Here is a 13,147-nt window from a genome sequence, read left to right on the forward strand (position 1 = left end):
AGGTTTTAGCTCAGTCTCTATAGACTTATCCACAACATTTGCCAAAAATGCTAAACACCCATGCTGCATCATGTTCCAAGCTTCTAATGCATATATGATAGGTGTGTGAGATCCCGTCACTTCTCCCTTAAAAGAAAAGAGTTCTCCTTCCTCAAGTCTGAACTCTACTGTCTTTCTCCGACAGTCTATCGTTGCTCCATATTTAGCTAAGTAGTCCATGTCAAGTATAACATCATAATTTGGTATATCTAACTCTATGAGGTCTGCTGGGCACTCTCTGCCCTCAACTACTATGGAAGTTGACTATAACCATCTAGTTGACGGCATAATGTCTCCTGATGGTAACATGGTACTAAAACTATGCTCAAACAATTTACAAGGAAATCCTAGTTATCTATTACATTTATATTAACATAAGAGTGAGTCGTCCCGGAATCAATGAGAACTCTACATATCATACCGGAAATATGAAGTTGACATGTGACGATGGTGTTACTGTTGGCTGTTCCTTTTGAGTCAAGGAAAAGACTCTTGCTGGCACTAAATTGCCATTGTTGCCTTGCCCTGCTCCTCCTCTCCACTGTGGGCAATACTTCTTTAGATGGCTTGCCTGACCGCATTTGTAACACTTGTTGGTGCCTGCTTGGTAGTCTCCTAGATGTCAGCGTGAGCATTTAGGAAAACTGGGGTACTCAACTTTGTGGTTCTGGTGGTTTTCGTGGTTTTGTCCATTGTTGTGACTGTTATGGTTATTGTGGTGGTTACGGTTGTTATGATCATTTCCATTTAGGGTCGAGGGTCTAGGCCTCTTGTCATTTCCACTGTTTTATCCCTCATGGGTCTTCCTCTTATTTCCCTCATGGAAGCCCTTGTATCTGTTGGCCTCCCTTCTTGCAACACTATCCTTCCATACGCAGTCCTCTAAGTATTCTGCATCAAGAGCCTTATCCAAAATTTCAGCGTAACTAACCACCTCAGCACTGGTCATCTTTACTTCCCTTACAATCATGGGCTTTGGTCCTCTCAAAAACCTTTGGACTTGCATGGCCTCTATAGGTATTATCTCAGGTGCAAACCTTGCCAACCTATCAAATTTCTGGGCATATTCGGTGTCAGAATGGCTTCCCTGAGCCAAGGTCCCAAACTCATCAACCTTGATTTTTAGTACAGCTGCATTGTAATACTTTTAGCTAAATGCTTAAACGAAATATGCCCAGGTCATAGTGTTCAGCTCCATGTGGTCAAAGATACCCTCTATTGACTTCAACCAATCTTCTGCCACCATAGGGTCGACTTTTCCTTCGAAGTTAGGTGGGGCTTGCTTCCTAAAGCATTCATAGACTGGCTCAAAACTGTAGGCCATTCACAATGGTGGAGGTGGTGGTACTAGAGGCTCAGGCTATGCCAACGGTACTTGGGGTGCTTGGGGTACTTGCCTGGCTTGAGGCAACTCATCATCCCTCTTCCTTAACTATTTACTCAACCTTGCTACCTCTACAGCTAAATCCACATTTGGTGCAGCTGGGGCTACTAGCTGGGCTGGCGGCATTCTCATGTCAGGGATTTCAGCAGCATTTGGGTTTGCAAAGGCATCTCTTCCTCGACCTCTACCCCTTCCTCTGCCACCTCTTGCACCTCTTCCTCTTGTCGACATGATGATGTTCTAAGGCACCAAAAGAAAATCATAAGAGGATAAATCACATAGTATTTTGGTTACTTAAGAGTTAATCATAAAGGTTTCCATACATACTCATATCCACACAACATCTAGAGTTTGCAAAAGGACAGAAAAAGATAGAACTTATAAACATCCAAAGTTTTCTCAAAAGCATCCCATGAATAAAACATCCAAAAAAAAATGTCTAAACATAACCATAATGATCCATAAGTTTTCAAGGGTCTTAATGGAAGTCCCTTTTATTTAAATAGAATTATTTGGTGAAATTTGTTGGGAATAATGCCATTAAAGCAATTGTAGTTGACAAGGGTTTCAATGAAATAAATAAAGGAATTGAATTATTGTGTATATGTAGCTTATGTATTATATTACTGTTAATAATATTAAGTAAATATCAGAAAATTCCCAAGTTCATCTATGTGGTCACAATCTCCTATTGGTATGAGAGGATCGAGATTGAGATACTGGACTTAAATAGTTTGCAGTAAAATAAAGTTGTGGAATCTTTAGATTAATTACTGCTAGTACATTCCACTAGTATTATGAATACATGTGACCTAGATTTAGGCTACTAGAGTAGTAGGACACTTTAGTGGAGGTACTTTGCATACCGAGAGTATGTAGAACTGGACTAGATGTGGTATGATAATACTTGTTTAAATATTGTTTCATGGTATTATAAAACACATCAACTGATGATCATATACAAACTGATCTTAATCCTGAAGTTACTATGAGCTCCTATATATGTCATTTGATCATTTGATTCATGTGTTACAGTTTGTCAGAATGATCAGGCTAAGAACTATTGTTTTGGGGACTCAATGATGTATATGGCTGGGGACATAGCTTAACAGATATGGAATCTATACCTTCTTATAGATTGAATGATGGTTCCCTATTGGGTTGGCTTTTAAAACTGGAAAGGTTATTGACATCAAATTCGTAATCAGATTATGAATTAACATTCACTAGTAAAGTCAATGGTACACTAGGAATCAAGATATAATTAAAAGGGTAAAACGATGATTTTATTCCCACTTAATGTAATAACCATGAAGAAAACAAAAGAAAACTAAATAACCATGAAGAACTGAACTTAAGGATAAGAATACCTTGAATGAACTATGACTTTGTTCTACACCTTGATATTGAAATAACACTATATCTTACTTCCCAAGTGTTTAGAAAAACTTAGATTGGAAAAGATTTTAACCCAAAACCCAAGTGTTTCTCTCTATAGTAATCTTAGCAGCTTGGAGGCTCTGAACAATGCTTGAATGATGAGTGAAATGGCTGAGTATTAGGTTCTATTTATAGAGTTCAAGGAGTGAAACTAACCCCTTTTAGAATGAATAAATAAATGAATATAAAATGAAAAGGATTTAAATTTTCATTCAACAGATGCCCAGAACTTGGTCAAAATTGTTCAAGAGCAAGTCCAAGTGGTTAAGGTTGTTTTTAAATTTTAAATCCTCAAGTATTCAAAAATTGACTCCCAGGGGCGATATATCGCCTACCTTGGGCGATACATCGCCTGGACTTATATCCAAAGCCCTCGTGCTTTCGTTCGTGCGAAGTCGACGTGTTTTCCGTATCTCCCATAGGCGATATATCGACCCCTATAGCTGTGATATATCGACATACGTTGATATATCAAACACGTATTTGCACTTTTTCAGCATATTTTGAATTGATTAAACAACTTTGACTGAGTAAAAATGTGATCCTAACAGCTGCCGGAAGGTTCTAGAGCTTCTAGATCTTTCTTTTAATTAAACTATTCATCAAAAAATACTTAATTCCTTAATAAACATGCTTGTTACAAGTGTCACGCTCTTATTAATTCTATCTAAACCTTAGGTTATAATAAACAATATTTCTAAGACCAGCAATATTAATCAAACCTTATGTTATAATTAATATTTCTAAACTATAAGTTAAACTTATAAAATATATAACTGTTGCTATGAGTTTCCAACTAAGTCCCGGCTTGAACCAATATCCACGAAAACTAACATACTACGAGCTTCTAGCTAAGTAAAATTCTGAGACACTACAATTCTTCCATACTTAAAAATAATTTCTTCCTCGAAATTTACTTACCAAACAATTCTGGATACCGTGCTAAGATGTCTTCCTCCAACTCCCCCGTTGCCTCCCTTTTTGAACTATTACTCCATAGGACCTTGACTATCATAATACTCTTAGATTATAATTCCTTCATCCCTCTATCTAGGATGCTAACTAGTCATTCCTCGTAACTCAAGTCTTTCTAGAGTGTTATCGTATCGTACTTGAGGACGTGAGATGGGTCTGCTACATATCTACGCAGCATCGAGATGCGAAACACATTGTGGCTATTTGCTAGAGCTGGTGGTAGGGCTAATCTATATGCAACTATTCCCACCTTGTTCAATATCTCAAAAGGACCTATAAACTGAGGACTAAGTTTGCCTCTCTTCTCAAACTGCTTCATGCCTTTCATAGGATATATCTCTAAGAAGACTTGATCTCTGACTTTCAATTCCACATCTTGCCGCTTGGCATCCGCATAACTTTTTTGTTGTCTTTAAGCAATGAGCATATGCCTTCTAATCAGTGCCACTGCATCTTGAGCCTCTCTAACAGCTTCAGGTCCAAGAAGTTGTCTTTCTCCTACCTTGTCCCAATGTAACGATGATCAGCACTTCCTTCCATAAAATAACTCATAGGGTGCCATATCGATCGTTGATTGGTAGCTATTGTTGTAGGAGAACTCTATAAGTGGCAAATACTTACTCCACGATCCTTCGAAGTCTAGTACACAAGCGCACAACATATCTTCTAAAATGTGTATGGTACGCTCGGACTGACCATCGGTATGAGGATGAAATGTCGAGCTAAGACTTAACTTGGTACCTATGGCTTGTTGCAAGCTTCCCCAAAATCTCGATGTAAACACCGATCCTTTATCGGATACTATGAACTTAGGGATTCCATGCAGTCGTACTATTTCTTGAACAAAAATGTCTGCGTACTGGTCTGCTGTGTACGTAGTCTTGACAGGCAGGAAGTGAGCTGACTTAGTTAGTCTATCTACTACTACCCAAGCTGAGTCGTGAAATCCATGGTTATGTCTTCCCACTTCCATTCCAGAATACTAAGTGGTTGCAATAAGCCTGCAGGTCGCTGATGTTCCGCTTTCACTTGCTGGCATACTAAGCATTTGGACACATATTCTACTACGTCTTTCTTCATTCCCGGCCACCAATATAGTGCCTTAAGGTCGTGAGTCAACTTGGTCGACCCTGGGTGAACTGAGTATGGGGTAGTGTGTGCTTCTTCTAAAATCTTCATCTTAATCCCATGGTCATTCGACATGCATACCCGTCCCTTATATCTCAAGAACTCTTGTCCTAATATAGAGAAATTTGTTCCCTTTCCTTCTTTGACTGTAGCCATATGTGTTACTAATGTGTCATCATGCCCTTGCCTGATCCGTATATCTTCTAACAGACTTGACTGGAAGGATAAGTTAGCTAGTTGACCAATGACTACTTCTATTCCGACATTGATCAGCTCTTGGTGAAGCGTCTTTCCTATTCTGTATAACGCTACTAGACTTCCATAACTCTTCCTGCTTAGTGCATCAGCAACAACGTTTGCTTTTCCTGGGTGGTATAGGATTTCACAGTCATAATCCTTTACTAGTTCTAACCACCTACGCTTCCTCATGTTGAGCTCTTTCTGTGTGAAGAAATACTTTAAGCTCTTGTGGTTTGTATAAATCTCACATCATTCTCCATAAAGATAGTGGCGCCAGATTTTCAATTCGAAGACCACCACTGCCAATTCCATATCGTGCGTTGGATAGCGTTGCTCGTAAACCTTTAGCTGCCTTAAGGAATAGGCTATTACTTTGTCATTTTGCATTAGCACACAACCCAAACCTTGCTTTGACGCATCACAATATACTACAAACTTTTCATTGGGTGTCAGTACACAAAGTACTGGTGCTGAGCATAGCTTATCCTTGAGCAACTAGAAGCTCTCTTCACATCTATCTATCCAGTTGAACTTTTGTTCTTTCCGGGTCAGGTTGGTAAGCGGAGTGGCTATCTTAGAAAAGTCTTCTACAAATCTCTGATAATAGCCTACTAGCCCGATAAAACTTCTAACCTCTGACGCATTCTTAGGTCTTGGCCAATTCTTCACAGCCTCTACCTTAGTTGGGTCTACAGCAACTCCATCTTTGGATACTATATGGCCAAGGAACGCTACTTGCAAAAGCCAAAATTCGCACTTCTTGAACTTGGCATAACGTTTATGCTCCTTCAATCGTAGCATGGTCAATCTTAAATGTTCCTCGTGCTCGACTTCGTCCTTAGAGTATACCAAAATATCGTCAATGAACACTAGGACAAATTTTTCCATGTAATCCTTGAAGACTCGATTCATTAAGTCCATAAAAGTGGCTGGAGCATTGGTAAGACCAAAAGACATAACTAGAAACTCATAATGTCCATATCGAGTTCTAAAAGTTGTCTTTGGAATATCTTCTTCCCGTACCTTGAGCTGGTGATACCCGGACCGTAGATCAATCTTAGAAAACACGGTCGCTCCTCGGAGTTGCTCAAACAAATCGTCGATCCGAGGTAGAGGGTACATATTCTTAATTGTCACCTTATTCAGCTCGCGATAATCTATACAAATCCACATGCTTCCATCCTTCTTCTTCACAAATAGAATCGGTGCTCCCCATGGAAAATGGCTTGGTCTAATGAAACCCAAGTCTAAGAGTTCTTGTAGCTGCGTCTTCAATTCCCTGAGTTTGATAGGTTCCATCTGGTATGGTTCCTTTGAGATAGGCTCGGTTCCCAGTACTAGTTTGATTGTGAAGTCAATTTCCTGAGTAGGCAGTAACCCTGGTAAGTTGTCAGGAAATATCTCCGGAAATTCCTTTATAATGCAGACGTCTCCAACCTTTGGTGGTGTTTCCTTTGCCACATCCATGACGCTTGCTAAGAATGCGTGACATCGTTTCTCTATCATTCTCTGAGCTTTGAGAGATGAGATAAGCGGTGTTCGTAGTCTTGAAATCTTTCCCATAAAACAGAATCTCTAACTATCAGGAGTTTCGAACATCACTTGCTTACGTCTACAGTCGATGGTTGCGCCATGCCTTGCTAGCTAGTCCATGCCTAGTATTATGTCGAAGTCTTTGATTTCTAGTTCTATCAGGTCTCCTTCTAGTTCTATGTCGTTAATTTTGATCGGTACGCCTCGTACTATCCATGATGATAGGACTACCTTGCCCGAAGGCAATTCTGTCACAAACCTAGTTCTAAATATTTCACAAGGTTTGCCTAATTTCTCTATCATTCCTAACATGATATACGAGTGTGTTGCTTTCGAATCAAATAATACTGAACATATATTTTCGAGGATAGGAATCTGACCTGTGACCACTTTGTTACTAGCTTCAGCTTCACCCTGGGTCAAGGCAAAGACTCTAGCTGGAACCATCTTGTTGTCCCTTTTCTCTTCTTGCTTAAGCTGTGGACATTCCCTCTTCCGATGACCTTCTTGGCCACAATTGTAACATCCTTTGGTGTTTGTACGACACCACCAGGATGCTTCTTTTGGCATTTGGAGCACTGTGGGTATTCTACATAACCCGACCTATTCTTTCCATTGCTAGTGCGTGCTCTTTTATCATTGTCTGATTGCTTACCATCAGGATTCCTTCTCTTCTGGCCATTATTGTTGTTATGCTGGGGGTTTTTGTTGTGGTTCCGACCATTCTGAGGTTGATTTTGTTGCTTAGGTTCAAACTTGCTGGCCTCTTCCTTACTAACATTTTCCTGGAGCCTCTCCACCTCTATAGCCGTTTCTAAAGTATCGTCATAAGAAGTGGTTCCAGGGTTTGCTAGCTTGACTCCTAGCTCAATTTTAGGTCTGAGTCCCCTAACAAACTTGGTGACCCTCAAAAAGTTGGTTGGGACTAACTCTGGTGCAATCTTGGCTAGTCGGTCGACCTGTCGTGCATACTCTACTACCGTCAGATTGCCCTGCTTAAGACTAGAGAATTCTTCCACCCTTGTGGCGATGACTACCGAGTTATAATACTTCTTGTGAAAGAGCTCAAAAAATCTAGTCCATGTCATCGTGGCGACGTCGTGAGTCTGTTGTACTAAATCCCACTAGATTCTAGCATCCTTCTTTAAAAGAGATGAAACGCAGGATATGCGATCTGCGTTGCCGAGGTTCATGTGTGCTAGGATCGGATCTACATTCCTAAGCCATTCTTCCACCTAGAAGGGGTCGGTTGTCCCTTCAAAGTTTGGAGCATGTTGTTTACGAAATCGTTCGTAGACTGGCTCTATGTACTGAGCTGGGTAAGGCGCATAGTTCGCCATTGGCCATCCCCCATACGGACCTACTTGTTGGGGTGCTGGAACCACTGGCTAAGGTTGCGGTTGCGGCTGAGGCTGGGGCTAAGTCTGAGGCTTTTTTCGTTGTTTCTATAGCAATTCTTCTACTCGTTTCTGTAGCCGGAAAATTTCAGCAGTGTTGTCAACCGAAGGCGGTGCACTTCTATTACCAGCAGCATTGGTAGTACACGTTCCCCTTCTTCGGACTAGAGGGGCTTCATAAGTTTCATTGGCAGCACTGGAGGCATTTCCAGTTGTGTGTGCAGACCTTCTGAGCGACATTTTCAGCAAAGTTCTAACAGTCGAGAAAAACATGTTAGAACTTACCCTAATACGTTCTAAGGCAAAACTTAGTCTAAGCAAACATAACTTGGACCTATTAGTTATGATTTCTTATGAAGAATTATATAAGCCTTCTTTATAATTAAGGTGTGTTTCTATACTTAGAAAATTAGCTTTCTTTATTATTTTCTAAGTTTGTTTCTAATTATCCTATATGACTTAATTCTGAGGCTCGAAACTCGCCGCTGTTCCAAAGTTAACCATATTGGGGGAGGGCTCGGATCAGTAAAATCATTCCCACTACTATGATCCCCTAAACTCTCAATAAAGAACCCGGTCCATTGATTTGTATCCACCCTCACCGAACTCATTATTTATTTATTTATTCCAAATTTATTATGATTGTAAGACAAAAAATCAAACTCATACATGTCATTCAAAAATAACAATAATATTCATTTGGAAAAAAAAATCACTAAGTACACTCATAAATGCAAAATAAATAAATAAACTAAACTAACATAACTAGGGTAAATCTAAAAACCAGGATCTTCTACATATGACCCTTGATCTAGCATATCATCATCTATTTCTTCATAATCATCATTCTCTTGAGCCTCAAAATTTCCTCGTGGAAGATTCATAAAGATGCTATGCTTTTGTTCATTAGTGAATTGAAATTCCAACTTAGAGGTGAACCTATGTATGAGAAAATAATATCTCATGGCTACCGGTAAATCATCATCATCATCTATAGCCTCCCATATTTCTTCTAATGTTGAAATTACAGAAGGAAAGTCTTTAAAAAGCCTAATTACTAGGGCATATTGTTCTGTAGCTCTCATCATAATTTTCTTAGTAGTCTGAAGGTGAACTATCTCCTTGTGGAATAAGATCAATCTCTAAGTGACTCTTTCTAACACTCCTACTGTATTCCTTGGCTCTCTAATCCTTTTTAATGCCTTAATGGCTCAAATATCCTGATAGGTCAAGGCTCCATCCATTCTTAACTGAAAACATAATAGATATAACGTTAGCTAATAACATAAACATAAACATAATAAATATAAACACTTACATTGGCGGTTAAATTCAAAGCTTGTGAGTGTGTATCAAGGAGAACTTCATGCCTATGACCTGTGGGCTCTGATACCAACTGTAATGACCCGACTATTTCTAAGACCTCGAACCATTAAAAACTACTAAACATAGCTACTAATTTGAATACATACATAAAGAAATAATAGAATTTCATTCAAAACCCAAAATATTGTACGAAATACAAAATAAGGTATGGGATCCCATTGTTATAAAGTATAAAACATAAACTTTAAATTAATTGTTTAAATACTAAGTGCGGAAATACATAACAACATAATTTAAAAAAAGACTTTAAACAACATCATCCTCGATCTTCTAGCAGTCCATTCAATCCATTCATCCTCAACACACATGCCAAGCTGCCACGAATCCTTCCTGCCTTCCATGTTCATTTTCTTGTATCATTCTAAAAAGAAAGGAATGAGCCTAATGCCCAGCAAGGAAAATCCACTAACAACATATATGTCATAAATCATAAAACATAAGACTATATCATAAAGCATATACTATAAAACATATGACTATAAAAACGTATATCATATAGGACTACAGTATTAATGGCCATTAACTCATTAACGTAGTATGTGATAAAACCATCTAGGTCCTCATTCTACTAATCGGGGTAGGTTAGATCACAACTATAGTATATGATAACCCATCTAGGTCCTCTGTCTACTAATTGAGGTAGGGTAAATCATAACTCTAAACCACGAAAATGATAAAAATTCTTGGGGCTTGCCATCTAAGCAAGTCATATGCCCAAGCGACTATAACATAAATTCTTGGGGCTTGCTATCTAAGCAAGTCATATGCCCAAGGACTACAACATATATCATACCACATATCATATCATAACATAAAACATATCATAACAAAAACATATAAACACATATAATCTAACCTATTTTCCTTAACAAAAACTGGGATATATGGAGACAAGAACGGGATTAGGAACACTCCTAAAACAAACAGTAAGAGAAATGAGTTTCTAAAGAAAAGGATATGAAAAAAAAGAACTAAACCATCAAAAAAGAAACACCTAACCAAGAATCATAGCAAAGAGTTAGGATCTAAATGAAAACAAAAGAAAACTAAAGAACCATGAAGAACTGAACTTAAGGATAAGAATACCTTGAATGAACTATGACTTTGATCTACACCTCGATACTGAAATAACACTATATCTTACTTCCTAAGTGTTTAGAAAAACTTAGATTGGAAAAGCTTTTAACCCAAAACCCAAGTGTTTCTCTATAGTAATCTTAGCAGCTTGGAGGCTCTAAACAATGCTTGAATGATGAGTGAAATGGCTGAGTACTAGGACCTATTTATAGAGTTCAAGGAGTGAAACTAACCCCTTTTAGAATGAATAAATAAATGAATATAAAATGAAAAGGATTTAAATTTTCATTCAACAGATGCCCAGAACTCGGTCAAAATTGTTCAAGAGCAAGTCCAAGTGGTTAAGGTTGTTTTTAAATTTTAAATCCTCAAGTATTCAAAAATTGACTCCCAGGGGCGATATATCGCCTACCTTGGGCGATACATCGCCTGGACTTACATCCAGAGCCCTCGTGCTTTCGTTCATGCGAAGTCGACATGTTTTCCGTATCTCCCATAGGCGATATATCGGCCCCTATAGCTGTGATATATCGACATACGTTGATATATCGAACACGTATTTGCACTTTTTCAGCATATTTTGAATTGATTAAACAACTTTGACTGAGTAAAAATGTGATCCTAACAGCTTCTGGAAGGTTCTAGAGCTTCTAGATCTTTCTTTTAATTAAACTATTCATCAAAAAAATACTTAATTCATTAATAAACATGCTTGTGACAAGTGTCACACTCTTATTAATTATATCTAAACCTTAGGTTATAATAAACAAACTTTCTAGGACCAGCAATATTAATCAAACCTTATGTTATAATTAATATTTTTAAACTTATAAAATCCATAATTGTTGCTATGAGTTTCCAACTAAGTCCCAGATTGAACCAATATCCACGGAAACTAACATACTATGAGCTACTAGCTACTACTGCTACTACTATCTAGCTAAGTAAAATTCTGAGACAGTACACTTAATTATGAATCATCAATAGAGGATCAATTTGTATGTAATGATTATATCAATGGACAATTTATGGTTACAATAAAGTAATCAGTAAATATATGCATTTAATTCTCAAGAGTGCAGTCTCATATTTATAGTGGAGTAATCATAAGATTAATAAATATGATTATTAAATCAAAAAGTCTTGGTTAATAATCTATTATTTGTTAGAGCTTGGAATTATTGGTCCATTGGTCCCCGGACCGGCTCTATCAACACTATTCAAGGTAAGAGTTGATACAAGAGTCAAACTGTTAATGGGCTATTTGAGAGAATATTTAATTGAAGTTGCACAATTTATTATCGCATTAATGCAATTTTTGAAATTGTATAGAAATAAAAATAAATTGATTTTAGTCAATTATTTTATTTAAGTGAGAAGGGATAAATATGGATAGTCAAAATTAGTTTTGATTATTATATTTATTTAATTAATAATAAGATGATAATGAAAATTCAAATTTTGAATTTTGAAATTTAAGTTGTTATCTTTTCTTTAAAAAGATGATACCTTCTTTGAATTTCTAATTATTAATTACTTAAAATAAATATGTATGAAAAATCAAATCCCCTTATATTAGGGAAGTGTTACATGCATAAGGTTTCATGGATTGCCCTAAGCGTGTACCACTACTGGTAGTGATCAGTTATTGGTTTTTTCTTTTATTTAATTAATTAATAAAATATTTTTAAAAAGTTTTAAAATGGAATGTAAGACTTTGTCTTTAATTATAATTTTTTATTATTATTAAAACGATCACTATTATTATTATTATTAAAACGATCACTATTATTATTATTATGCATATACATTCTATATGATAGAAAATAGAAAAAGAAGTCTTTTGAAGCATCAGAAAAAATGATCACCTTTTTTTCACAAAAGATAAACTTTTCTCTCTAGCCTATAATCAAGAGCCTCGTGTGTTGAGAATAATTTTGATTCACAAACGTGATTCTTGTTCTCTATGTGCCCACCCACATCTTGAGGTGTAGAGAATGTCTTTGAAGATCTTGGTGTGAGTACTCTGGCAAGGATAGGAATATCGAATTATATACGAAAAGATTCAATGACTCTTGATAGGCTACAAGAGATAAATCATTTTGTATCAATTTTACCTATACATATTTTGTTGATTAACATATTTCATATTAAAGGATCCTCATATAAAGTTGTTTATATGAAATTTTTTGTTGTATACAATACTACCATTACCGCAATTTCTGTTGCGCACTAAGAACAATTCCTAACAATTGGTACCAAAGCCATCTTTATTCCCTGGGTATATTAATTACTGTGTGGGTATCATTTGCATTTTTTATATTATGTGTAATATATTAATGGATGGATGTTTATGTATGAATTGTTGATGTTCTTAAGGGTTGGTTTTCATGGTGCTTTTGGGTTGGGAAAAATTCTTAAATTTTCTAGATATACAAAAATTGTAAGCCATTTGGGAGGCATAGGAATTTGTAATTTATTTTATTTTTAAATTTTTGGATAAATTTTGTTATGGCTCGAGTCCCAAGCACGAACCTTGAGGCCCGAG

The sequence above is a fragment of the Humulus lupulus genome, chromosome 9, assembly GCF_963169125.1.
Source record: "Humulus lupulus chromosome 9, drHumLupu1.1, whole genome shotgun sequence".
NCBI lineage: Eukaryota > Viridiplantae > Streptophyta > Magnoliopsida > Rosales > Cannabaceae > Humulus > Humulus lupulus.